The sequence below is a fragment of the Mus musculus genome, chromosome 1, assembly GCF_000001635.26.
Source record: "Mus musculus strain C57BL/6J chromosome 1, GRCm38.p6 C57BL/6J".
NCBI lineage: Eukaryota > Metazoa > Chordata > Mammalia > Rodentia > Muridae > Mus > Mus musculus.
This window is the reverse complement of record NC_000067.6, coordinates 14,838,543-14,863,887: the sequence shown is the minus strand read 5'-3', so window position 1 is coordinate 14,863,887 and position 25,345 is coordinate 14,838,543. Positions and strand designations below refer to the sequence as shown.

General features: G+C 40.6%; 1 pseudogene; it reads left to right on the top strand.

The window, feature by feature from the left end:
* On the top strand, nucleotides 23,615-24,621 carry Smt3h2-ps4 (SMT3 suppressor of mif two 3 homolog 2, pseudogene 4 (S. cerevisiae); annotated as a pseudogene).

Genomic DNA, 25,345 nt, shown 5'->3' with positions numbered 1-25,345 from the left:
GCCTCAGGTGTCAGTCTTGTTTGAGACAGGATCCCTTGTTGTTCTGGTACATAGTGTATCCCAGGCTCACTGGCCAGCAGCTTGTAGAGACATTTCCACCTCTGCCTCCCATCTTGCTGTAGGCATGCTGGATGCTGGAATTACATGTGCATTCTGTTGTAGGCTCATGTGGGCTCTGAACAACTGAACTCAGGTTCCTGTACTTTCACAGCGAGTACTCTACCTACTGAGCCATTTACCTCTCTGAAAGAAGGTCAAACATTTTTAATATATTACAAAATTGTTCTCAGTTTGGAATCTTATTTAAGCAAATGTTTAATTTTCAGTTACAAAAAAGTGAAGCAGTATTTTCTTTATATATATATTTTTTATTAGGTATTTTCCTCATTTACATTTCCAATGCTATCCCAAAAGTCCCCTATACCCTCCCCGCCCCCACTCCCCTACCCACCCACTCCCACTTTTTGGCCCTGGCGTTCCCCTGTACTGGGCATATAAAGTTTGCAAATCCAATGGGCCTCTCTTTCCAGTGATGGCCGACTAGGTCATCTTTTGATACATATGCAGCTAGAATCAAGAGCTCCGGGGTACTGGTTAGTTCATAATGTTGTTCCACCTATAGGGTTGCAGATCCCTTTAGCTCCTTGGGTACTTTCTCTAGCTCCTCCATTGGGGGCCCTGTGATCCATTCAATAGCTGACTGTGAGCATCCACTTCTGTGTTGGCTAGGCCCCGGCATAGTCTCACAAGAGACAGCTATATCTGGGTCCTTTCAGCAAAATCTTGCTAGTGTGTGCAATGGTGTCAGCGTTTGGAAGCTGATTATGGGATGGATCCCTGGATATGGCAGTCTCTAGATGGTCCATCCTTTCGTCACAGCTCCAAACTTTGTCTCTGTAACTCCTTCCATGGGTGTTTTGTTCCCAATTCTAAGAAGGGGCAAAGTGTCCACACTTTGATCTTCGTTCTTCTTGAGTTTCAGAAGCAGTATTTTCTTAATTATTTCTTTAATTTGTTTGTGAATTATAAACATATTGATCGGCAGCTCATGCACTCAGTCTTATGAGACTGTGGTATCTGAAGGCAAAGGTCATGAACCAGGCTGGTACTGGTGACAACAGCCAGAGAACACAAAAGGAGAATAACTGAAGGGCCTGAGCTACACATTGTGCCTGATTTAGTATAAATCATGTACTTCAAGAGTGCAAACTTCATGATATACCACTCAACATTTCAGAAAGGTGGGTCATAGGTTCCATTTTAATCCAGATGTGCGGGTCTGGAAAATGAGTTGAAAGATGAAATAATTTAGAAAACTCCATTTGGTTACCACTAGGTGGCAGTGTTGATAATAATTATTTGGATATGAGCGCTGGATGGCATTTTTAACCTTATCACAGATGCATATGGAATATTATTATTCTAGATACAGAAGAAAAGTCACCAATCCATTTTTGCTGGGTTTTGTGTGTGTGTGTGTGTGTGTTGATTTAGCTGATGTCTTAGACTGAGTCATGACAGTTGTCTCAGATCCACTGTCTCATAGAACCTCAAATATGACTAAGATAATGATATCTATATTATTTCTTTCACCCAACTTAAGACAGTTTTTAGCATTTTCCTATCAAGTGTCTATTTTGCAGTTTAAATTCTGAGTGTCACCAATGGTCAAATTGGATTCTATCCTGTGGCTCCTTCAGGAATAACCTCACCTACCCAAGGAAAGGTCTAGTGGGAGGAAGTTGCTCTTATGGGGATCCTAGGCCCTGGGCTCCCTCCTCTTACTCCTCTTTGTTTTGACCACCAGGAAGCAAGGGCTCCTCTGCCAAGCACTCTTCAGGGGTTCCGTTCCTTCTCTTGCAGCCCTGAAGCAACAGGGCCAGCTGGTCATGGACTGGAGTCTCTGAAGCTATTCGCCAAGATAAGCTTTTATCTCAAGCAACAGAGAAGCAACTAACAAAGATCTGTAGTCAGTTTCATACACAAAATCTCAGGAAGCTCCAAATTGGCCTTCATAGCATATATATATATATATATATATATATATATATATATATATATATATATATTGAGAATTTTGTACAGCATATTTTGATCATCTCTGTCCCTTCCACCACCCTGCCGCCAAGTCCTCTGAAATACACCAATTTTTCCTACTCCCCTCTACTTCCTGTCCTCTTTTTTAAAGAAGACACTGTCTGGTAGAATTATTTCATTCCTCCTTCTCTATATAAACATTCATATTTCCTCCCATTTCTAAATGACATCTTCTATATAGAACTCTCCAAACTTAGGTTATCTTCCTGTGCTCTGTAATATATATATATAGGTCTGTGTATAAATGGCTTTTGAAAGACTTGAAAGCAGCAATGTAAAAATGTTGTGCCTAAAAAATCCAGAGAGAAGAGTGAGCAGTCATTTGTCTCATCAAGATGGAATATAGCACACAGGAATCAAAAGAAACAACACACAGGGGCTTGGAATGGCTGAGTTGATAGGGTTGTCTAGCATGTGTGAGGGCCTCGGTTCAAATACCAACACTGTAATCCTCCTATCTAAGAGGTGGAGACAGGAGAATTAGATAGTTAAATAGATAGTCTGAGCTAGAGATCCTAGAGGAAGAGAAGGAGGAGGAAAAGGAGGAGAAGGAGGAGGAGGAAGAAGAGGAGGTTCCCTAGTATGGACCATCTCTGCTGCTGACCAGTTTTTAAATTCAACATTCTATATCCAAGCTGATGTTTGTGTTGGCTGTTGCAAGACTTGATAGCAGTCTTCTTGGGAGGGAACTTTGCAGGATGGAAGTGTCTGACTCTTTTCTGTAACATCCATGTGTGGCCCATAGAATATATGTCCTTGGTTCCACCTGTGATTATACTGCCTGCTCTATACTCTGCCCTTTAGGACTTCAGAAGTCTATTTGAAAGCAGCATTTTCTTTATTTACATTTCAAATGTTATCCCATTTCCAGGTCTCCCATCCAGAAGCACCCTATCCCATCCCCCTCCCCTGCCTCTATGAGGGTTCTCCCCTACCCACCCACTCACTCCCACCTTCCCGCCTTGGCAATCCCTTACACTGGGGCATCAAACCCCCTCAGGCCCAAGGACTGCTCCTCCCACTGATCTCCAACAAGGCCATCCTTTGCCACATATTCGGCCTGAGCCGTGGGTCCCTCTATGTGGTCTCTTTGGTTGGTGATCCAGTCCCCTGGAGTTCTGAGGAGTCTGGCCAGTTGACACTGTTGTTACCTGGACGGGGTTGCAAACTCCCTTAACTTCTTCAGTCCCTTCTCCAACTCCTCCATCAGGGACCCCATGCTCAGTCCAATGGTTGGGTGTGAGCATCTGCCTCTGTATTTTTCAGGCCCTGGCAGAGCCTCTCAGGAGAAAGCCATATCAGGCTCCTGTCAGCAAGCATTTCAGCATCTGCAATAGCATCTGGGTTTGGAGACTGTTTATGAGATGGATTCCCAGGTGGGGCAGTCTCTGGATGGCCTTTTCCTCAGTTTCTGCTGCATACTTTGTCTCCATATTTCTTCCTGTGAGTATTTTGTCCCACCTTCTAAGAAGCACTGAAGCATCCACACTTTGGTCTTCCTTCTTCTTGAGCTTCATATGGTCTGTGGATTGTATCTTGGGTATTCCCAGATTTGGGGCTAATATTTACTTATCAGTGAGTGCATACCATGTGTGTTCTTTTGTGACTTGGTTATCTCACTCAGGATGATATTTTCAATTTGCCTGCGAATTTCATGAATTCATTGTTTGTATTAGTTGAATAGTACTCCATTGTGTCAATGTACCTCATTTTCTGTATCCATTTCTCTGTTGAGGGGCATCTGGGTTCTTTCCAGCTTCTGGCCAGTATAAATATGGCTGCTATGAACATGTGTCCTTATTACTTGCTGGAGCATCTTCTGGGTATATGTCCAGGAGTGGTATAGCTGGTCCAATTTTCTGAGGAATCACTGGTTTCCAAAGTGGTTGTACCAACTTGCAATCCCACCAGCAATGGAGGAGTGTTCCTCTTTCTCCACATCCTTGGCAGGATCTGCTGTCACCTGAATTTTTGAACTTCGCAGTTGTGGCTGGTGTGAGGTGGAATCTCAGGTTCGTCTTGATTTGTATTTCCCTGGTGACTAAGGATGTTGATCATTTCTTTAGGTGCTTTCTGGCCATTTGAGTTTCCTCAGTTGAGAATTCTCTGTTTAGCTCTGTTCCCCATTTTTAATAGGGTTATTTGGTAGTCTAACTTCTTGAGTTCTTTGTATATATTGGATTTTAGCCCTCTATCTGATGTAGGATTGGTAAAGATCTTTTCCCAATCTATTGGTTGCTGTTTTCTCTTATTGACAGTGTCCTTTGCCTTACAGAAGTTTTGCAATTTTATGAAGTTCCATCTGTCGATTCTTGATCTTAGAGCATAAGCCATTGCTCAGGAAAATTTCCCCTGTGCCCATGTGTTCGCGGCTTTTCTCCACTTTCTCTTCTATTAGATTCGGTGTATCTGGTTTTATGTGGAGCTCCTTGATCCACTTGGAAAAAGCAGCACTTTCTCAGTCAAGAGTTAAAAGTGGATTGTAACAAAGGGGTTGAGGAAATTCTACTTGTATCTAAGAAGCCTGGTGCTAAACATCCATCTGTATTTGTGGCTCAGCAATGATGCCAATAGCTCCAAAGCTGACACAACTGGAGAAGAGAGAGACAGCCTTTGGGACTGATGGGAGTATGTGATACCATGCAAGGGTGATAACTGAATCACAGAAATAGAAACTGTGAAAGGTCATCAGTTAATTGGTAACTAGACTTTCAACCCAATCTGACCTGTTTATCTCCTGCCATGGTGCACAGGCCTGCCTTACTCATACATCTAGATTGCAAGACACTCTCAGAATGTGTGGTAGCTGACCACATCAGCAGATTTCTCCAGGCCAGAACAAATTCTCCTCTGATAATTCTTAAACTATCTCCATACTTTGTATTGCTGAAAGTCTGACCACTCTGACACCTGAAAATACAAAGATTACTAAACATCATGTCAAAATAGGAAGATTAGTCAGAAATTAAAATTGAGCATTTCTTGAGTGGTTGCTTTGCCAACAAAGAGCTTTGTCACTCAAAGGAACATTGTGAAAGATATTGTAATACAAGGTAAAATACGTTGGGGTCAGGGTGGGGGGCTGTGCTGACAGTGAAGGGATGAATTGGCTACAAGGCTCAGCCCCCTCTCTACCCAGTTACATTGCTAAAATGCTAGGCCAACTGACATTTCTTTCAGTTTCACTGAGCTTAGGTTCAGGGACATGAGTCATCCATGAGACGCTTGAGGATGCAGAGAATTGTATGATTTAGTTGATGAACTCAGATCTTGTCAGCTTACTGTTTAATTCAGCTAAATAGCTACTACTGGGTAATCAGAAGACAGTGGATGGCAGAAAATGGGAGCAAATACACTGTGTGATAGGCAAGGAGAAGGTGCATCAGGGTGACAGAAGGAGACAATGCCAGCAGCTGTAGTCATAGGATGTATTGGAAGAAATATGTAAACAAAGCAAAGGAGCACAAACAGAATGAAGGAAACAGGCAAGGTTAACCTCGAGGAAGTCAGGATAAACAACTTGCTTGTTTTAAACAGCTTGCTTAAAGCAGAGAGGGTCCCCGGAGCATCAGCTCTTGTGGATACAAACAGCTTAAGTCTGACTGCACCCTTGGGCAGCACGATGCTTACCTTGAATAAACAGGAAATTAAAATCATGGAATGCACTGGAAGATGCTCCATGCTCCTTTGATACTGCACACTATGGATTTGCAGGTGCCTATCTTACCACTTTAAAGTCTGCCAGTGAGTCTGTTTATACCAGCACCATGTACTCAGGAATTAAGTTGAATGGAGGAAATAACTTAGCATTATACTAAAGACCTTGAGTGTAAACTTGCTATGTCAAACTCCTTTCCTTGGGAACTGTGGGGATCTGTTTGTGAACTTCTAGTAAAACACTGAGTTCCTAGTTACACAGATTCAATGCCTCCGAGTATCCTGTCCTTTGTCACAGCTCTGGTTCTGTATGACAATATCATATCAAGGAAGCCAGTTTGAACAGAGAGCTTCTTCTCTGGGGTTCTTGATACCTGCACCCTTTCAGGGATTCACATTTTCCTCACAAATGAGGAATTTGTTTGATCTTCAGGAGTTAAACACTGGCCCTGTACTTCTGTTAAATTGTCACTAGGGGATGTTTGGAAGAATCAAGGCTCAAGGAGATTCCCCAAAGGCTGTTTGAGACTCCTTCAGACCTGAGTGACCAGGATGGTCTGGTATTCTGGTTTGCAGATTCCAGATTCAAGATGTGTCTGTTTTTTCTACCTAAATGGTCTGATGGTCCCTGATATCATCTGTGTTCATAGAAGCCCATGGGACCAAGGTGCTCATTTCCATCACTCTGATGCCTGAGACCACTATCATGTAAAAACAAAGACAAAAGGTATTCAATATAAAGAAATATTGACTTCAAGTACAATGTTAAATAGGTAGGGAGAGAGTGGACAGCCTTGTCTAGTCCCTGATTTTAGTGGGATTGCTTCCAGCTTCTCACCTCCATTGTTGGTAGGATTGCAAGCTTGTACAACCACTCTGGAAATCAGTCTGGCGGTTCCTCAGAAAATTGGACATAGTACTACCGGAGGATCCAGCAATACCTCTCCTGGGCATATATCCAGAAGATGTTCCAACCGGTAAGAAGGACACATGCTCCACTATGTTCATAGAAGCCTTATTTATAATAGCCAGAACCTGGAAAGAACACAGATGCCCCTCAACAGAGGAATGGATACAGAAATTGTTGTACATTTACACAATGGAGTACTGCTCAGCTATTAAAAAGAATGATTTTATGAAATTCCTAGGCAAATGGATGGACCTGGAGGGTAGCATCCTGAGTGAGGTAACCCAATCACAAAGGAACTCACACAATATGTACTCACTGAGAAGTGGATATTAGCCCAGAAACTAAGGATACCCAAGATATAGGATACAATTTGCTAAATGCATGAAACTCAAGAGGAACGAAGACCAAAGTGTGGACACTTTGCCCCTTCTTAGAATTGGGAACAAAACACCCATGGAAGGAGTTACAGAGAAAAAGTTTGGAGCTGTGTCGAAAGGATAGACCATCTAGAGACTGCCATATCCGGGGATCCATCCCATAATCAGCTTCCAAACGCTGACACCATTGCATACACTAGCAAGATTTTGCTGAAAGGACCCAGATATAGCTCTCTCTTGTGAGACTATGCCAGGGCCTAGCAAACACAGAAGTGGATGCTCACAGTCAGCTATTGGATGGATCACAGGGCCCCCAATGAAGGAGCTAGAGAAAGTAACCAAGGAGCTAAAGGGATCTGCAATCCTATAGGTGGAACAACAATATGAACTAACCAGTACCCAGGAGCTCTTGTCTCTAGCTGCATATGTATCAGAAGATGGCCTAGTCAGCCATCAGTGGAAAAAGAGGCCCATTGGTCATGCAAACTTTATATGTCTCAGTACAGGGGAACGCCAGGGCCAAGAAGTGGGAGTGGGGGGTAGGGGAGTGGGTGGGTGGGGGAGTGTGTGGGGGACTTTTGGGATAGCATTGGAAATGTAAATGAAATAAATACCCAATTAAAAAAAATAAATAAAAAAAGAAGTAAGACAAATATAATTAAGAAGAAGAGGAGGAAGAAGAAGAAGAAAAAGAAGGAGAGGAAGAATGGAGAGGAAGTAAAATACAGAAACATAAGGTACAAAAAGCATTTCTCTATAAAACAGAAAAATTTAAAAAGATAATAAACCTCAGACACACTGATGTCTGTGTCTTGAGGAAAAAAAAGAGAAATATTGATATGTACATGTCTTATCAAAAGCCCAAAAAAGGGGCCCAATCTCTCTAAATGAACTCTTCAATACAGTTTACCATCACTTGTGACTACCACACATAAAATGAGCAACATTCAACCAAACCAGCAAAAGCACATTATCAAAGAAGCCCAAGTAGCGTAAGACTAACTGAAATAGCTTTAGAAAATATTTTACATCCCCTGCCTATAAACACAGTCCCAGGCTCTTACCGTTGCTATACCTTGGGCATGAAAGAAATGAAGCAGCACCTCCCTTGCTGGTCATGAAGACTCCAGGTGCTGCCTCTGTTATCTTATGCACCTTGTGGGCGTTATCTCTCTTCTTCCCTGCTCTCAGCTGAGACAGAATGATACTGTTCACCAGATTCGAAAGGATGATGTAGCCATCATTTTAGTAAAGCCAATCATGTGCTGGGTAATCAAAGTGCAAGAGCACTTTGTGAACCTCTCAGTTATTTTAGCCTTTCCTTCTCCCCATGATCCACTTTAGTAGTGCACTGTACAGTTGAAACCATTGACTATACATCACAGATATTTGCCCATTGCCCACTCCAACATGGTAAAAGATAAAAAAACTGTAAATAGTCCGAGCGCTCATGCCTGACTTAGCCAGCCCCTCTGCCAGGGATGAATCTTTACGAAAGCCTTATCTTGTATTTTTAACAACAAAGCTCAGGATCTGTTTTACTGAAGTTGTTTATATATCTAATCAGAGTAGATCAGGAAATGTGGCTGATAGCACAGGGCTGCCTGAGACACATAATATTTGTGGGCCAGCATTAGGGGGACCTTTTCACTGTGGAGGTTTGATCGATGGAGTGTGTGTGAGGCTCTGTTTAGATTGAGAGAAAGCACACTGGTGGCCACAGTCTTCAGAGCAAATCCATTTTCCTCTTGTGGGTTGCTGTGAAAAGCTTTCTGACAAAACTGGTGAGAGGATTAAACAACCCAGTTCTTCACATGCCTCTCACATGTCCACTGGCCACAGGCTGGGAGGGCTCCAGCTTGGCAATGAGATGGGGATGCAGAGCACAAGGTCACCCCATGCTCTGCCTGCATCAGTGAGCTGAACACTGAAGCGCAGGATTTCACATCGGAGAGTTTTGTGTCACTGGTTATAAAATGGATGTGTCAGGGTTCACAAGAAAAACGGGAGTAATAGGGGTAGAGATGCAGATGATGTACAGTTATCTAGAGTGAAATCAAAACTTGCATTTGAGGGTATCACAAACCTGAAAATCACAGAGACAGCCTGCAAGGTGGAGAGCCAGGGAAGAGCTGATGGGACAGTGCAAGTCCACAGGCAGCACAAAGACAGAAGTCTTTTTTTTTCCACAATCATTTATGCATTATTTATTGTTTTTACACCATCATTGAGTAGATGTGACAGAAATATTTATTATCTGTCCCTTTCTTTTTTTTAAAAAAAATTATTCTTTAATCTGTTTTGTTTTGTTTTTATTAGATATTTTCTTTATTTATATTTCAAATGCTATCCAGAAAGTTCCCTGTACCCTACCCTGGCCCTGCTCCTCTACCCACCCACTCCCACTTCTTGTCCCTGGCGTTCCCCTGTACTGGGGCATATAAAGTTTGCAAGACCAGTGTGCTCTCTTCACAATGATGGCCCACTAGGCCATCTTCTGCTACATATGCAGCTAGAGACACGAGCTCTGTGGGTACTGGTTACTTCATATTGTTGTTCTACCTATAGGGTTGCAGACCCTTTCAGCTCCTTGGGTACTTTCTCTAGCTCCTACATTGGGGGCCCTGTGTTCCATCCAATAGATGACTGTGAGCATCCAGTTCTGTATTTGCCAGGCATTGGCATAGCCTCACATGAGACAGTTATATCAGGGTCTTTCAGAGAAATCTTGCTGGCATATGCAATAGTGTCTGGGTTTGGTGGCTGATTATGGGATGGATCCGGGGTGGGGTAGTCTCTGGATGGTCCATTCTTTCATCTTAGATGCAAACTTTGTCTCTGTAACCCCTTCCATAGGTATTTTGTTCCCTATTCTAAGGAGAAATGAAGTATCCACACATTGGTCTTTCTTCTTCTTGATTTTCTTGTGTTTCACAAATTGTATCTTGGGTATTCTAAGTTTCTGGGCTAATACCCACTTATCAGTGAGTGCATATCAAGTGACTTCTTTTGTGATTAGATTACCTCACTTAGGATGATATCCTCCAGATATATCCATTTGCCCAAGAATTTCAATAGCTGAGTAGTACTCCATTGTGTAAATGTACCGCGTTTTCTGTATCCATTCCTCTGTTGAGGGACATCTGGGTTCTTTCCAGCTTCTAGCTATTATAAATAAGGCTGCTATGAACATAGTGGAGCATGTGTCCTTATTACCAGTTAGAGTATCTTCTGGGTATATGCCCAGAAGAGGTATTGCTGGATCTTCTGGTAGTACTATGTCCAATTTTCTGAGAAACCACCAGACTGACTTCCAGGGTGGTTGTACAAGCTTGCAATCCCACCATCAATGGAGGAGTGTTCCTCTTTCTCCACATCCTCGCCAGCATCTGCTGTCACCTGAATTTTTTATCTTAGCCATTCTGATTTGTGTAAGGTGGAATGTCAGGGTTGTTTTGATTTGCATTTCCCTGATGATTAAGGATGTTGAACAAATTTTTCAGGTCCTTCTCAGCCCTTCAGTAATCCTCAGCTGAGAATTCTTTGTTTAGCTCTGTACCCCATTTTTCTTGAGCTCTTTGTATATATTGAATATTAGTCCCGTATCAGATTCAGTAAAAAATTTTCCCAATCTGTTGGTGGCCTTTTTGTCTTATTGACAGTGTCTTTTGCCTTACAGAAGCTTTGTGATTTTATGAGGTCCCATTTGTCGATTCTTGATCTTACAGCACAAGCCATTGCTGTTCTGTTAAGGGATTTTTCACCTGTGTCCATATCTTGGAGGCTTTTCCTTCACTTTCTCCTCTATAAGTTTCAGTGTCTCTGGTTTTATGTGGAGTTCTTTGATCCACTTAGACTTGAGCTTTGTACAAGGAGATAAGAATGGATCAATTCATATTCTTCTACATGATAACTGCCAGTTGTGCCAGCACCATTTGTTGAAAATGCTGTCCTTTATCCACTGGATGGATTTAGCTTCCCTGTCAAAGATCAAGTGACTACAGGTGGGTGGACTCATTTCTGGGTCTTCAGTTCTATTCCAATGATCTACTTGTCTGTCACTGTATCACTACCATGCAGTATTTGTTTGTTTGTTTGTTTGTTTGTTTTTATCACAATTGCTCTGTAGTACAGCTTTAGGTCAGGCGTGGTGATTCCATCAGAGGTTCTTTAATTGTTGAGAAGAATTTTGGTATCCTAGGTTTTTTGTTATTCCAGATGAATTTGCAATTTGCCCTTTCTAATTCAGTGAAGAATTGAGTTGGAATTTTGATGGGGATAGCATTGAATCTGTAGATTGCTTTTGGCCGGATAGCCATTTTGACTATCTTAATCCTGCTAATCTATGAGCATGGGAGATCTTTCATCTTCTGAGATCTTCTTCAATTTCTTTCTTCAGAGACTTGAAATTTTTATCATACAGATATTTCACTTCCTTAGTTAGAGTCACACCAAGGTATTTTATATTATTTGTGACTATTGTGAAGGGTGTTGCTTTCCTAATTTCTTTCTCAGCCTGTTTATCCTTTGTGTAGAGAAAGGCCATTGATTTGTTGGAGTTAATTTTATATCCAGCTACTTCACTTAAGTTGTTATTCAGGTTTAGGAGTTCTCTGGTGGAATTTTTAGTATCATTTGTATATACTATCATATCATCTGCAAATAGTGATATTTTGACTTCTTCCTTTCCAATTTGTATCCCGGTGATCTCCTTTTGTTGTCGAATTGCTCTGGCTAGGACTTCAAGTACTATATTGAATAGGTAGGGAGAAAGTGGGTAGCCTTGTCTAGTCCCTGATATTAGTGGGATTGCTTCGCATTTCTCTCCATTTAGTTTGATGTTGGCAGCTTGTTTGCTGTAAATTGCTTTTATTATATTTCGATATGGGACTTGAATTCCTGATCTTTCTATTATCATGAAGGGGTGTTGGATTTTGTCAAATGCTTTCTCAGCATCTACTGAGATGATCATGTGGTTTTTGTCTTTGAGTTTGTTCATCTAGTGGATTACGTTGATGGATTTCTGTATATTAAACCATCCCTGCATCCCTGGAATGAAGCCTACTTGGTCATGATGGATTATCGCTTTGATGAGTTCTTGGATTTGGTTTGAGAGGATTTTATTGAGTATTTTTGCATTGATATTCATAAGGGAAATTGGTCTGAAGTTCTCTTTCTTTGTTTAATCTTTGTGTGGTTTAGGTATCAGAGTATTTGTGGCTCCATAGAATGAATTGGGTAGAGTACCTTCTGTTTCTATTTTGTGGAATAGTTTGAGGAAAGTTGGAATTAGGTCTTCTTTGAAGGTCTGGTAGAACTCTACACTAAACCCATCTGGTCCTGGACTTTTTTTTTTTTTTTTTTTGGTTGGGAGACTATTGATGACTGCTTCTATTTCTTTAGGGGAAATTGGACTGTTTAGAGCGTTAATCTGATCCTGATTTAACTTTGGTACCTGATATCTGCCTAGGAAGTTGTCCATTTCCTCCAGGTTTTCCAGTTTTGTTGAGTGTAGCCTTTTGTAGTAGGATCTGATGATGTTTCGGATTTCCTCAGGTTCTGTTGTTATGTCTCCTTTTTCATTTGTGATTTTGTTAATTAAGATACTGTCCCTGTGCCCTCTAGTTAGTCTGGCTAACGGTTTATCTATCTTCTTGATTTTCTCAAAGAACCAGCTCCTGGTTTGGTTGATTCTTTGAATAGTTCTTTTTGTTTCAACTTGGTATATTTCAGCCCTGAGTTTGATTATTTCCTGCTCTCCACTCTTCTTGGGTGAATTTGATTCCTTTTGTTCTAGAGCTTCTAGGTGTGCTGTCAGGCTGCTAGTGTATGCTCTCTCTAGTTTCTTTTTGAAGGCACTCAGGGCTATGCGTTTTCCTCTTAGGTCTGCCTTTATTGTGTCCCATAGGTTTGGGTATGTTGTGGCTTCATTTTCATTAAACTCTAAAAAGTCTTTAATTTCTTTCTTTCTTTCTTCCTTGACCAAGGTATCGTTGAGTAGAGTGTTGTTAATTTTCAAGTGAATGTTGGCTTTCCATTATTTATGCTGCTATTGAAGATCTGCCTTAGTTCCTGGTGATCTGATAGGATGCATGGGATAATTTCAACATTTTTGTATGCTTTGAAGCCTGTTTTGTGACCGATTATATGGTCAGTTTTGAAGATGGTACCATGAGGTCCTGAGAAGAAGGTATATTCTTTTGTTATAAAATAAAATGTTCTGTAGATATCTATTTGTTTTATATCTTCTGTTAGTGTCCATGTGTGTCTGTTTAATTTCTGTTTCCAGGATCTGTCCATTGGTGAGAGTGGGGTGTTGAAATCTCCCACTATTATTGGGTGATGTGCAATGTGTGCTTCAAGCTTTACTAAGGTTTCTTTAATAAATGTGGCTGCCCTTGCATTTGGAACATAGATATTCAGAATTGAGAGTTCATCTTGGTAGATTTTGCTTTTGATGAGTATGAAGTGCCTCTCCTCATCTTTTTTGATAACTATGGGTTGGAAGACGATTTTATTCGATATTACAATGGCTACTCCAGCTTGTTTCTTCAGACTATTTGCTTGGAAATTTTTTTCCAGCCTTTCACTCTGAGGTACTGTTTGTCTTTTTTCCTGAGGTTGGTTCCTTTTAAGCAGCAAAATGTTGGGTCCTGTTTGTGTAGGCAGTCTATTAGTCTCTGTCTTTTTATTGGGCAATTGAGTCCATTGATGTTAAGAGAAATTAAAGAAAAATAATTTTTTCTTCTTGTTATTTTTGTTGTTAAAATTGGGATTCTGTTCTTGAGGCTGTACTCTTTTAGGTTTGTTGAAGGATTTTTTTTTTTTTTTTGCTTTTTCTAGGGTGTAGTTTCTGTCCTTGTGTTGGTGTTTTCCCTTTGTTATCCTTTGAATGGCTGGATTTGTGGAAAGATATTGTGTGAATTGGTTTTATCATGGAATACTTTGTTTTCTCCATCTATGATAATTGAGAGTTTTGCTGGGTATCGTAGCCTGATAGTGTTCTCTTAGTGTCTGTATAACATCTGTTCAGGCTCTTCTGGCTTTCATAGTCTGTATAACATCTGTTCAGGCTCTTCTGGCTTTCATAGTCTCTGGTAAGAAGTCTTGTGTAATTCTAATAGGCCTAGCTTTATATGTTACTTGACCTTTTTCCCTTGCTGCTTTTAATATTCTATCTTTATTTAGTGCATTTGTTGTTCTGATTATTTTGTGTCAGGAGGAATTTCTTTTCTGGTCCAGTCTATTTGGAGTTCTGTAGGCTTCTTATATGTTCATGGTCATCTCTTTCTTTAGGTTTGGGATGTTTTCTTCTATAATTTTGTTGAAGATATTTGCTGGCCCTTTAAGTTGAAAAATCTTCATTCTCATCTATACCTATTATCTGTAGGTTTGTTCTTCTCATTGTGTCCTGGATTTCCTGGATGTTTTGAGGTAGGATCTTTTTGCATTTTGCATTTTGCATTTTCTTTGATTGTTGTGTCCATGTTTTCTATGGAATCTTCTGCACCTGAGATTCTCTCTTCCATCTCTTGTATTCTGTTGCTGATGCTTGCATCTATGGTTCCTGATTTCTTTCCTAGGGTTTCTATCTCCAGAGTTGTCTCACTTTGGGTTTTCTTTATTGTGTCTACTTCCCTTTTTATGTCTTGGATGGTTTTGTTCAATTCATCTCCTGTTTGGTTGTGTTTTCCTGTAATTCTTTAAGGGATTTTTGTGTTTCCTCTTTAAAGACTTCTACCTCTTTGGCAGCGTTCTACTGTATTTTTTAAGTGAGTTATTAATGCCCTTCTTAAAGTCTTCTGCCAGCATCATGAGATATGATTTTAAATCTGAATCTTGCTTTTCGGGTGTGTTGGGGTATCCAGAACTGGCTGAGGTGGGAGTGCTGGGTTCTGATGATGGTGAGTGGTCTTGGATTTTGTTAGTAAATTTCTTATGTTTGCCTTTTGCCATCTGATAATCTCTGACATTAGTTGTTATAGTTGTGTCTGGCTGGATCTTGTTCCTCCTGTGATTCTGTTAGCCTCTTTCAGTAGTCCTGGGAGTCCAGCTCTCTCCTGATTCTCAGAGGTCAGAGTACTCTCTGCAGGCAAGCTCTCTTGCGGGGAAGGTGCACAGAGGTCTGGTGTTCAGACCTGCCTCCTGGCTGAAGATGAAGGCCCAAAACAGGGTCTGTCCCAGAAGCTGTGTTGCTTCTGCAGTCAGCTCGGTCACCCTCCGCAGTCCATGCACTCACCTGTGCAGATTCTCGGCCTACAGGTTACAATAATTCTCTTAAAGTTTTTACTTGTTTTATTTATTTATTTTTTTAGACGAATTAACTCCCAGGGATTTATATTCTATAAATACATTAAATACATATTCTGCCCCAAAATTATATTCTCAGCCCCTACTAAATGAAGTTTAATGTCTATAGCATTCCTATGTATCAAAGTCTGGACTGACATTTGACAGACACTGGGTAAAGTAGGCAGCATGGCTAGGCAAGTTAAACAACATAAGAAGGGATTATAAATTTTGGAAAATTAAGTAGTAACATCTATGTAAACCCAACACATGGTAGCAGGTCACTCAGCGATTGACCTTATACCCTAAGATTTTGAGTAAATATGACTTATAATTTACACTTATGTTTTAAAATACTGGGAGCCATGAATTATCTTTGGCTATAATTCAGTGTTGGCATCTGTGTCCGATTCTTTCTCAGTCATGTTATGGGAACCTTCTCTAGTGAGCCTCATGTGTCCCTGGAAACTGTAGCAATGCATGCTTATACTGGATACATGTTTATAAGTGGCCGAGATTTTATTTGAAGCTCACCTTCTGCTCTTGAGAAACAATAAAGAACTTTGTGGATACAGTCACTAAAACTTTCATGCATGTTTTCATGACCTGTGGCCCCAGCAACTTGGAATGTGCAGTAAGTTGAGGAGCCATTTAATGTTGTCTTGCAGAGTGCTTACACCAGGGTTAGAAAAGGCAATTTAAGAATCTGGCTTCTGTGTGCGTCTTTTTCTCCCTAGCATAAAATCCAGCCTTAAAGAGGACTTCATTGTTTCAATTTCAAGGTCCTTCTGTAAGCGGAGAAAACTGGCAGGCAAGCTAATCGTTGCCTTTCTAAGATTTATTAGGAGTCCAAGAGGGCTCAGTACACTAGAAAGGTAACTGTGCTATCCCATAGCACTCAAGACTGATTTAGTTTCATGTCAATTTGGGACCTGCAAGCACATTATGAGCTGTAGTGTTATGAATTGCTCTTTGGAGCAGCTGACCTCACAGGTGGGGTAGTCAGAGGGTGGAAGAGCAGGGAAGGTGAAGACCCATGATCACTACACCCAGCACATACATTTCTCTGAGGCACTTGAGTACTCATCTGTCCCTAATTTCACCCACAAAGTCCCATTCCTTTCCCTATGATTCTTTTCTACCTAAAATATCTTTTCACCCCAGAATTAGAAACTGGATTATAATACTACAGTGCATGGAGCTTTTTGTTATGAGGGTTACATGACATTTGCTCATGTGAAACTCAAAATAAATTAAGGAAAGCTTAGTCACATCTCCTCTCACAGTAGCATTCCTGGTGGAAATGTTTAATCAAATTGATGTTACTAATACAGCAATGCTAAAACAGAAGCACTAGGTTCTTAAAAGAGCAAGACAAGTGGTCTACTGTCCTAGCAGTGATTGGGTCATGCCTCACAAGGAACAAGTGCCATGTGATGTTTTTGAAGGGAAAACACACACTCAATATCAAAATCCACCTCCTCAAAGCCAATGTATTCCATGACATCAGAGCTTCATCTATGAGGGTGGGGAAAGCCCATTATTCTCTTTTGTCTTTGGAAATCATATTGGATCAAGCATGTATGGGCAATCTGAGGACAGCCATACCTTGGTGATGTAGGATAGTTATGGTGGTTCATGGTGGCTCATGCCTCAAGATGCAAAACTAAGATGAATTCTTTAAAAAAAAGGAAATAGTTTAAGGGATGGCAAGATTGCTCAGTGGATAGATACACTTTCCACACAATCCTGATAAACTTAGTTTGGTCCCAGAACCCATGTAAAGGTAGAAGGAGAAATCTATTCCACAGAATTGTCCTCTGCCCCATCTACACACATTATGAACATATACACATAAAAGAACAATAAAAAGCTTGGATATAAATCGTATGCAATAAATGGAATAAATTTAAAAGCAAAATAGCAAAATGATAATTTAATATATATAGTCCTCCAAGTATAATTCTATATTTGATGTATATCTTCTACTATTTGTTGCATTCATTGCAATGCATGGTTTATTACTGACCTACATTCAGGTGTAGGCTTAGATTTTACAAAACCTACTTTAATAAGAGATCTCAAATGTTAACTGCCTCTTCTAGCTCATTTTCCAAAAGGTAGGAGAGAAAAGATGGCAAATAGGATGGGGGAGGGGTATGAGCCTGTATGGATGTAGATCTTTGGAGCTATTCTAATCTCCGTTTGTCAAGATACCAGCAGTCCAGTTCAATAGAGTCAGGATAATAAACATGAATAAGTAGCAGAGGCATGATCCAACAGAAACTCCTAGGCCTCTCGCCATCAACATAAATCATCAGGAATGACCAGGATTAGCTGGGACACTAGGAAAAGTTCTCTGTTCTTTCTCTCTCAAGGAATTGACAATCAGTGAAGGTGCAAGACCATTGATGCATTGCAAGGCTACCTATGCAAATGCTGAGTCACTGTCCTTTGTGTCCTATGTATATGTTCTACCAACATCACATATCCTCCCATAGCTAACACCAGAGATAACCAGATGGCTACAGACGAGGGCAACAGAAACCAAAGCTACTTGGCATCATCAGAACCCAGTTCTCCCACCACACTCTGGGTACTCCAACACCAGAAAATCAAGATTCTGATTTAAAATCACATCTCATGATGATGATAGAGGACTTTCAGAAGGACATAAATAAGTCTCTAAAAGAAATACAGAACACAGATAAACAGCTACAAGCTCTTAAGGAGGAAACACAAAAATCCTTTAAAGAATTATAGGAAAACACAAACAAACAGGCAAAGGAATTGAATAAAACTATCCAGGAACTAAAAATGGAAATAGAAACAATAAAGAAACCACAAAGGGAGACAACCCTGGAAATAGAAAACATAGGAAAGAGATCAGGAGTCATAGATGCAAGCATCACCAACAGAATTCAAGGGATAGAAGAGTGAATTATTTTAGACTTGGTCCCATTTCCAAGATATCTTATTGCATTTGTGCAAATGTTCAAAAATTTAGAAAAATCTGAAAGCAGAATTATTTGTGATCTCAAGTATTTAAGGGAAAAAAAAAACCTCCCAAAAACAGCAATTTGGAAAAATAAGTGTGAGAACATTCAGATACAATTACTCAATTAATGAACTGAAATAGCTGCAATCTATAAATAAAGGAAACAAATCCTCATTATAAGAAAGTTCAGTAACAGAAGAGAGTCAGTCACTGGAACAAATCTATAAAATAAACTACGGTTTTAGCTGTCAGTTTACTGTAATATGATTCCATAGATCAGGCAGCTTAGCTACATTTGTCTCTCACAATTCCAAAAGTGGACAATCCAAGCTAAAGATGCTGGTGGATTAAGTGTGGGTGAGCATCCTTCCCCAGCTTCCAGAGGGCTGACATTTTGTGATGTCTTTACAAGGCTGGAAGGGCAAGGAAAACAGGGGAATGGGAAGGAGAGAACAGAAGGGCTTGGAAGGGAGCAGAGAATGGGAGAGGAAGAGAGGGAAACAAAGATGGAGGAAGTAAAGAAGAGAAATGAGGGATGAGAGAGAGAAAGAAGGAGGCAGAAAAAGAGACCGAAGAAAAGGATGGGGAAAGAAAACAGGTAGATGCTACTGTTTCTTGATCCTCTGATATGGACACTAGCTAACCTCAACATGGAAGCACCATCCCCACAACCTCATCTAAATCCATCTACCTCCCCAGGCCATAGAAAATGCTAACTAGCTACTCCAAAGAAATAAAATAAACCATCCGAATCATTTCCGCACATTCATCATCTCTGTGGGTACTTTTCGCTAAATAAACATTTGAAATTCTTATTATTACTCAATGTTCCTTCCTCTTGGTCAGATTTATTAGTTACTCCTTATTAATTAAAGTTGCCTAATTTTGCTTAATAATGATGGCCTCCTCATTCACACGAGCTATATTTATTCATCTTCTGCTTCCAAGCTAATTAAGAAACATCTCTATGTTGAGTATAAGTCAATTCGACAATTCTCATACTTTCTGTTCACAAACAAAACATCCTTTCAAACAAATTGCAACCTGCTAGCAAGATTTCCAAGGAGGTGAGTGACAGAGAGCCTCCTTAAGGTTTCTAATGCTCTCTGTGATAAAGATCAGCTCCTGGGGAACGCTTTATTTGTATGTTTTGTGTTAGTTGGTTTGTGTTGTTTGTTGTTGTTGTTCTGAATCAGAGCTTCTCTGTGTAGCCCTAGATGTTCTGTAAACCATTGTCTTAGTCAGGGTTTCTATTCCTGCACAAACATCATGACCAAGAAGCAAGTTGAGGAGGAAAGGGTCTATTCAGCTTATACATCCATATTGCTGTTCATCACCAAGGAAGTCAGGACTGGAACTCAGGAGGTCAGAAAGCAGTAGCTGATGAAGAGGCCATGAAGGGATGTTACTTACTGGCTTGCTTCGCCTGGCTTGCTCAGCCTGCTCTCTTATAGAACCAAGACTACCACCCCAGAGATGGTCCCACCCACAAGGGGCCTTTCCCCTTGATCACTAATTGAGAAAATGCCTTATGGCTGGATCTCATGGAGGCATTTCCCCAACTGAAGCTCCTTTCTCTGCAATAACTCCAGCCTGTTTCAAGTTGACACAAAACTAGCCAGTACAACCACTTTATAGTCCAGGCTGGCTTCGAACTCAGAGATCCACTTGTCTCTGCCTGGAATGAAAACTATGTGCTACCATACCCAGATAACCCTTTGTCTTTACACCACCTACCTTGTTGTAGGAGACTGTAAGGGGCGTGGGCATGAGGCACAGAACCAGCTCTACCCACAAAGAGCTGATCAGAAGGTTGATGGCTACAGTCCCTTGATTTCCATGACTTGGCATTTGAGAGAGAGAGAACTGTCACAGTATATGTATGTGTGAACTGTCATGGGGCAGTGATGGGGAAGATGGGCAGGCAGTAAGGAGGCAGGAGAGCCTAAAGAAGACTCCTGACCTTCTTGGTCAATTTCAATCTCTTCTCTTTCTTACACTTGGTCAGTCTATACTCTAAGAATTCACCAGTTTTTCATGTAAAAAACAAACAAACAAGCAAATGCTTGTCTGTCCAGATGAGATAAGAACCTCCAGATCTCCACACAAGCTTGCTCACAAATGTGAGCTTTAGAGAGTCACGGAAGAGCACACTTAAAATGTCGCATTTTATAAACTTGCCCCATGTCCAAAGATATGGCTGGATTTATTTGTAAAATTAAAATTATTCTCAGAGAGGGCTAGTTCACTGCTCCCAAGGAAGCCGAAACCAATTTGGAATTTAAACGATGTGAAAGTGATGAATATATTTTTGGAGAATATCCTATGCATTCCAGAGGAAGCAATGAGAACATGGACCTTCTTGGATGTCTCAGGTCTGTGTAGGTTCTATCTAAGTTCAGTTTGGCAGCAAAAGATCCAATACAGAACAAGGCTTTAGGTCGATTTTAGCAATTCTGTTATCAGGTCAAGAAGGGAAAGCTGCTGGAAGTCACATGGAGGCATAGAGGGTCCTTTGCTCTCTGTATCCTCTAACACTGAGAACATAGAACTTGCTTCTCCCCAATCCTCACTCACACTGCAATCATCTTATCCGTGTCTCATTTCACTTGGAGAAGCACCTCCTGGAGGAGATGAATTCAAAGTGGCCAATAAAACAAACCTGAAGCCTCCTCCGTGAGGCGGCAAGCCCAGGCCTTTCTGCTGTGCTTGCCCATATATCAACACAATTGAGTCTGTCTCCAGTCCTGAAGGTACTTCCTGGGTTTCCCCGCTAATCTACTCCTGCAGTGCCTGACTTTAATGTTCTGACTTTCCTCAGAGTAAAAATGATTTGGTGTCTCACTCTGTATACGATGAAATTCAAAAGGATCAATTAAACCAGCCATATTTCCATGGGGGGTGCTGTTCCCCACACAGCTTAAGCTGTCTTCTCATAGTTTATGATGTCAGCAGGAGCTCCTGATTGAAATATAGCATAAAGTCCTAGCCTAGCCCACCCCCTTGCTGGCCCTCTGTCTGCAGTATATATTATTCTTGTGCTGTTCTGAGACAGCTGTGTGAATTAATGAACTGATGTGAGAATCAGAGTTGGCCTGGAGCCCCATTTAAAAGTCATGTCAATGACCTCATAAAAACAGCAAAGAATGCTTAGTAAAAATAAATCCATTTCTTAAGAGCTTGGGATGCCCGCATTGTTCAGAACATATAGAATACAAAATGATTATTTTATAAGAACGAAAATTTCCCATGAAAAAAGACATTTAGCCAACCCAGACAACTATAAACTGTAATTGGTTTTTCACAGTACGTAGCAGTTTGCTCTCTAGGGAGTGTAGAATATCAATCTTGCACCTGTACTTTAACTCCAGAGTTATAGTATTTCAACCATTGAACATTTTTCATTAAAGCACTTCATATAGAATTAGTCTAATCTGATTTTAACAAAAGTATTCTCTGTTTGCTTTTCCACACTGCATTAGTGCAGATAATGTTAAAACTGGGAAGACTGCACTTTTGGTCCCTGGTAAAAACAAAAGGGTGGCCTGGTTCCACTCACTTCAAAGATGGTCCTCAGTAAGCTGGCCGTTCTTTTGAAACAAGAACAGCCATTTGTAAACCAACTTTTAGACCCCAAAGAAGCAAGACACATAATAAGCTCTCGTGAAGGCTCTTTGATTGGTGAGAAAGATGTAGAATATTTGGAGGCGTCTGGACCTGAGAAAATGTGCAGAGCTTTGCATCTGAGGCTTGAATTTTATAGCCCCTATCTTGCTGGTAATCTTTAGTGAACAGCTGCAAGGTTTTAGGCTTTGTGAGTTTAGCTTCGAGGAAAGGGCCCTTCTAAAGCTTTCTCTTAAAGCTGGGAGTACACAACAACATAGGGCCCACTGCAAACCTATACTGGAGAAGTGTCTTTTGGAGAGAGCATCCTCCTCCCGAGAGCTTCGCTCCAAAGGGAAAAGCTCCATTCTTTTCTTATTAGGACATTAATGTCTCAGAACTGAGAACAGCTGGTATAAATGAAAGGGCTTCCGATGAACAGTGACTTCAAGTATCAAGTGAACAATCCATTTATATTTCCGGACTTGATTTGCTTGGAATTAGCAATTATTTAAGAATGCTTGCTGTAATTTCTTTTATTGACACTTCAGCTTGACATGAATTCAAGTCAGTTTATACCTTGCTAGACTTGACTTTAACAAGAAAAAAACTCAGTGTGCCAAATAAAGCTGGGTTATAAAACACTGACTGATACAATAAAAGAAAGACTAACGATCTAGTAAGTCCCATTAAAATGTTGGCTCTTCTAACATAGTTTGAATTAGATTGACCACAATCAACTTCAAATAACACAACCCTCTTCTCACACTGCACATCCCCATTGCCCACAGTTCTGGTTAATAAATCAGAGAGCAAGACCCCATCTGAATTTGAAGCCTCTTGCCTATACCCTGGGGAAATCTATCCTAGCTTAGTGTGAAAAATATTTGGCCATGCTGCTATAAACAGAATTTCTGGGTACTAGCTGTCTAATTAGTATTCTAACTAGTCTAGAAAACCATTTCCAGTTTGATACTATTCTGGCAAGGGGGACAAGTAAATAAAGGATGGTCCTTCTTTCCTGGTCAGGTCGCTGCTGTGAAGGCTTCTACTCTGCCTAAATCCTCTTCAAGATCAAAACATAGATATGAGAACTCTGGCCTTGGATGGAAGATTCTGGTCAAAGCCAGACATTAGTCATAGATTAAATAGACTTCAGCAGTTGAGTACTATGATGGCTAGTTTTATATCAATTTGACATAAGGTAGAGTTACCCAAAAAGGGGAAAATTCAATTGAGAAAATGTGCCTATAAAATCTGACTATAGAACATTTTCTTAATTGGTGATTGATGAAGTAGTCCCCAGCTCATTATGGTTAGTGCCATTTCTGGGCTGCTGGTCCTCTGTTCTATAAGAAGGCAGGATGAGCAAGCCATGGAACAAGCCAGTAAGCATCAACCCCTCCATGACCTCTGCATCAGCTCCTGCCTCCAGGATCATGCTTTGTTTGAGTTCCTGTCCAGACTTCCTTCGGTGATGAACAACAATATTGATATGTAAGTCAAATAAACCCTTTCCTCTCCAAGTTTCCTTAGTCGTGTTGTTTCATCACAGCGATAGAAACCCTGACTGGGATCAGGACAGTAAGACTTACATAAAAAGGCAGGGATAATCAAAGAACCAGGAGTTCTAGGTTATCCCTAGCTACATATGGGGCTCAGATATTCCTTAGTGTGTTAAGAGTCCAAATGCCTGCTGCCGCCTCCTCCTGCCGCTCCTGGTGCTGCTTGTGCGCTCCCTCAGTGCGGACCGGGTGCCTCTTTTGTGAAGCGGCAGCTGAGGAGACTCCGGCGCTCGCCATGGCCGACGAGAAACCTAAGGAAGGAGTCAAGACTGAGAACAACGATCATATTAATTTGAAGGTGGCGGGACAGGATGGTTCTGTGGTGCAGTTTAAGATTAAGAGGCATACACCACTTAGTAAACTAATGAAAGCCTATTGTGAACGGCAGGGTTTGTCAATGAGGCAGATCAGATTCCGGTTTGATGGGCAGCCAATCAACGAAACAGACACACCTGCACAGTTGGAAATGGAGGATGAAGATACGATTGATGTGTTCCAGCAGCAGACTGGAGGTGTCTACTAAAAAGGGAGCCTGCTACTTTACTCCAGAATTTTGTTATAGACCAAGAATACATTCTCAATTAGAAAGCCACAATTTGGTCCCACCACATCCTGACTACTACAGTATAGTTTTCTCTCTTCTTTCATTTCCCTGTCCCCATTTCTTTATTGTACATAAAGTAACTGGTGTATGTGCACACGCATAGTGCTCTCTCTTTCTTTCTTTTCCTTTTTTAAACTAAATGACCGATGTTCTGTTCTGGTTGACATGAGATGGAGATGGTCTGGGGGAAAGTACTGGGTTTGTGAAAATACCTCCTTCTCCACTAGTGGCATGCTCATTCAGCTCTTATCTTTATATTCCAGTAAGTTATTTTGCTCTCATTGTTTTAACAAAAGAACCCAACAACACCAAATCCTTGCATACCTTGTTCGATTGGAGAATTTTAATGTTTTTCATTTATCATTGTAAAACCAAGGACAATTTTATAACTTTTTTGTACGTAGCTGTTACATGTAGGGCAATCTGTCTTTAAGTAGGGATAAATTACTCTTGAACAAAATGATCCTAGATAGTTTTCCCTTCAAGTCAAGCATCTTGTTGTTTAAATAAACTTCTTGTTTAAAAAAAAAAAAAAAGAGTCCAAATGCCACTTGGCTCTAAACAGCTGTGGCTGGTCCAACATTGCATAGGACCAGTCCTAACATCTGGGACTCAATAGAAGACACTTGTAAAAAGCCTGCTTGGCCTGCACTAAGACACTCTTGCTCAGTGTTAGGTAAATAGAGTGGCAAAAGGATTTACTATACTTAAAATAGCTGGCTGATGTGGGTAAATATCTTCTGGTTCCCAGAAACCAGAGCACTGCATGTAGGACTACTGCCCACCCTTTTAAGGAGGTTAAAAATCAACCAACCAATCAACAAATCAGTCTACAAATATGTTGTATTTATTATTATTGTTTGGGTTGGACATCTAGCTAACAGACACTGTTTTCCTAAGTCTTGAGCCATAGAATGCAGAAAAACCCATGTGAGCAGGATTTACATCAATGAGGGGATGAGAATCCCAGATCTGATTTTAAAATAAAATAAATAAATACTAGTCAGATTCAATCTAAAAATTGGTTTCTTCTTCAGAAGAGGTGACAATCAGTCCGGAGCTTTTAGTAAACAGTATTTTGGATTATGGAAAAACAAGAAAAATGATGCTGCTTCTAAATGAACACACATTGTTGACAGTGCCAGGCTAGCCATAGTGTTCAGCTTTAGCAATAGTATCCCTCTAAACAATAGGCAAATGTTAATAGGATTTTTAATGTCTGGGTGATGTTTCAGACAGTTTCCT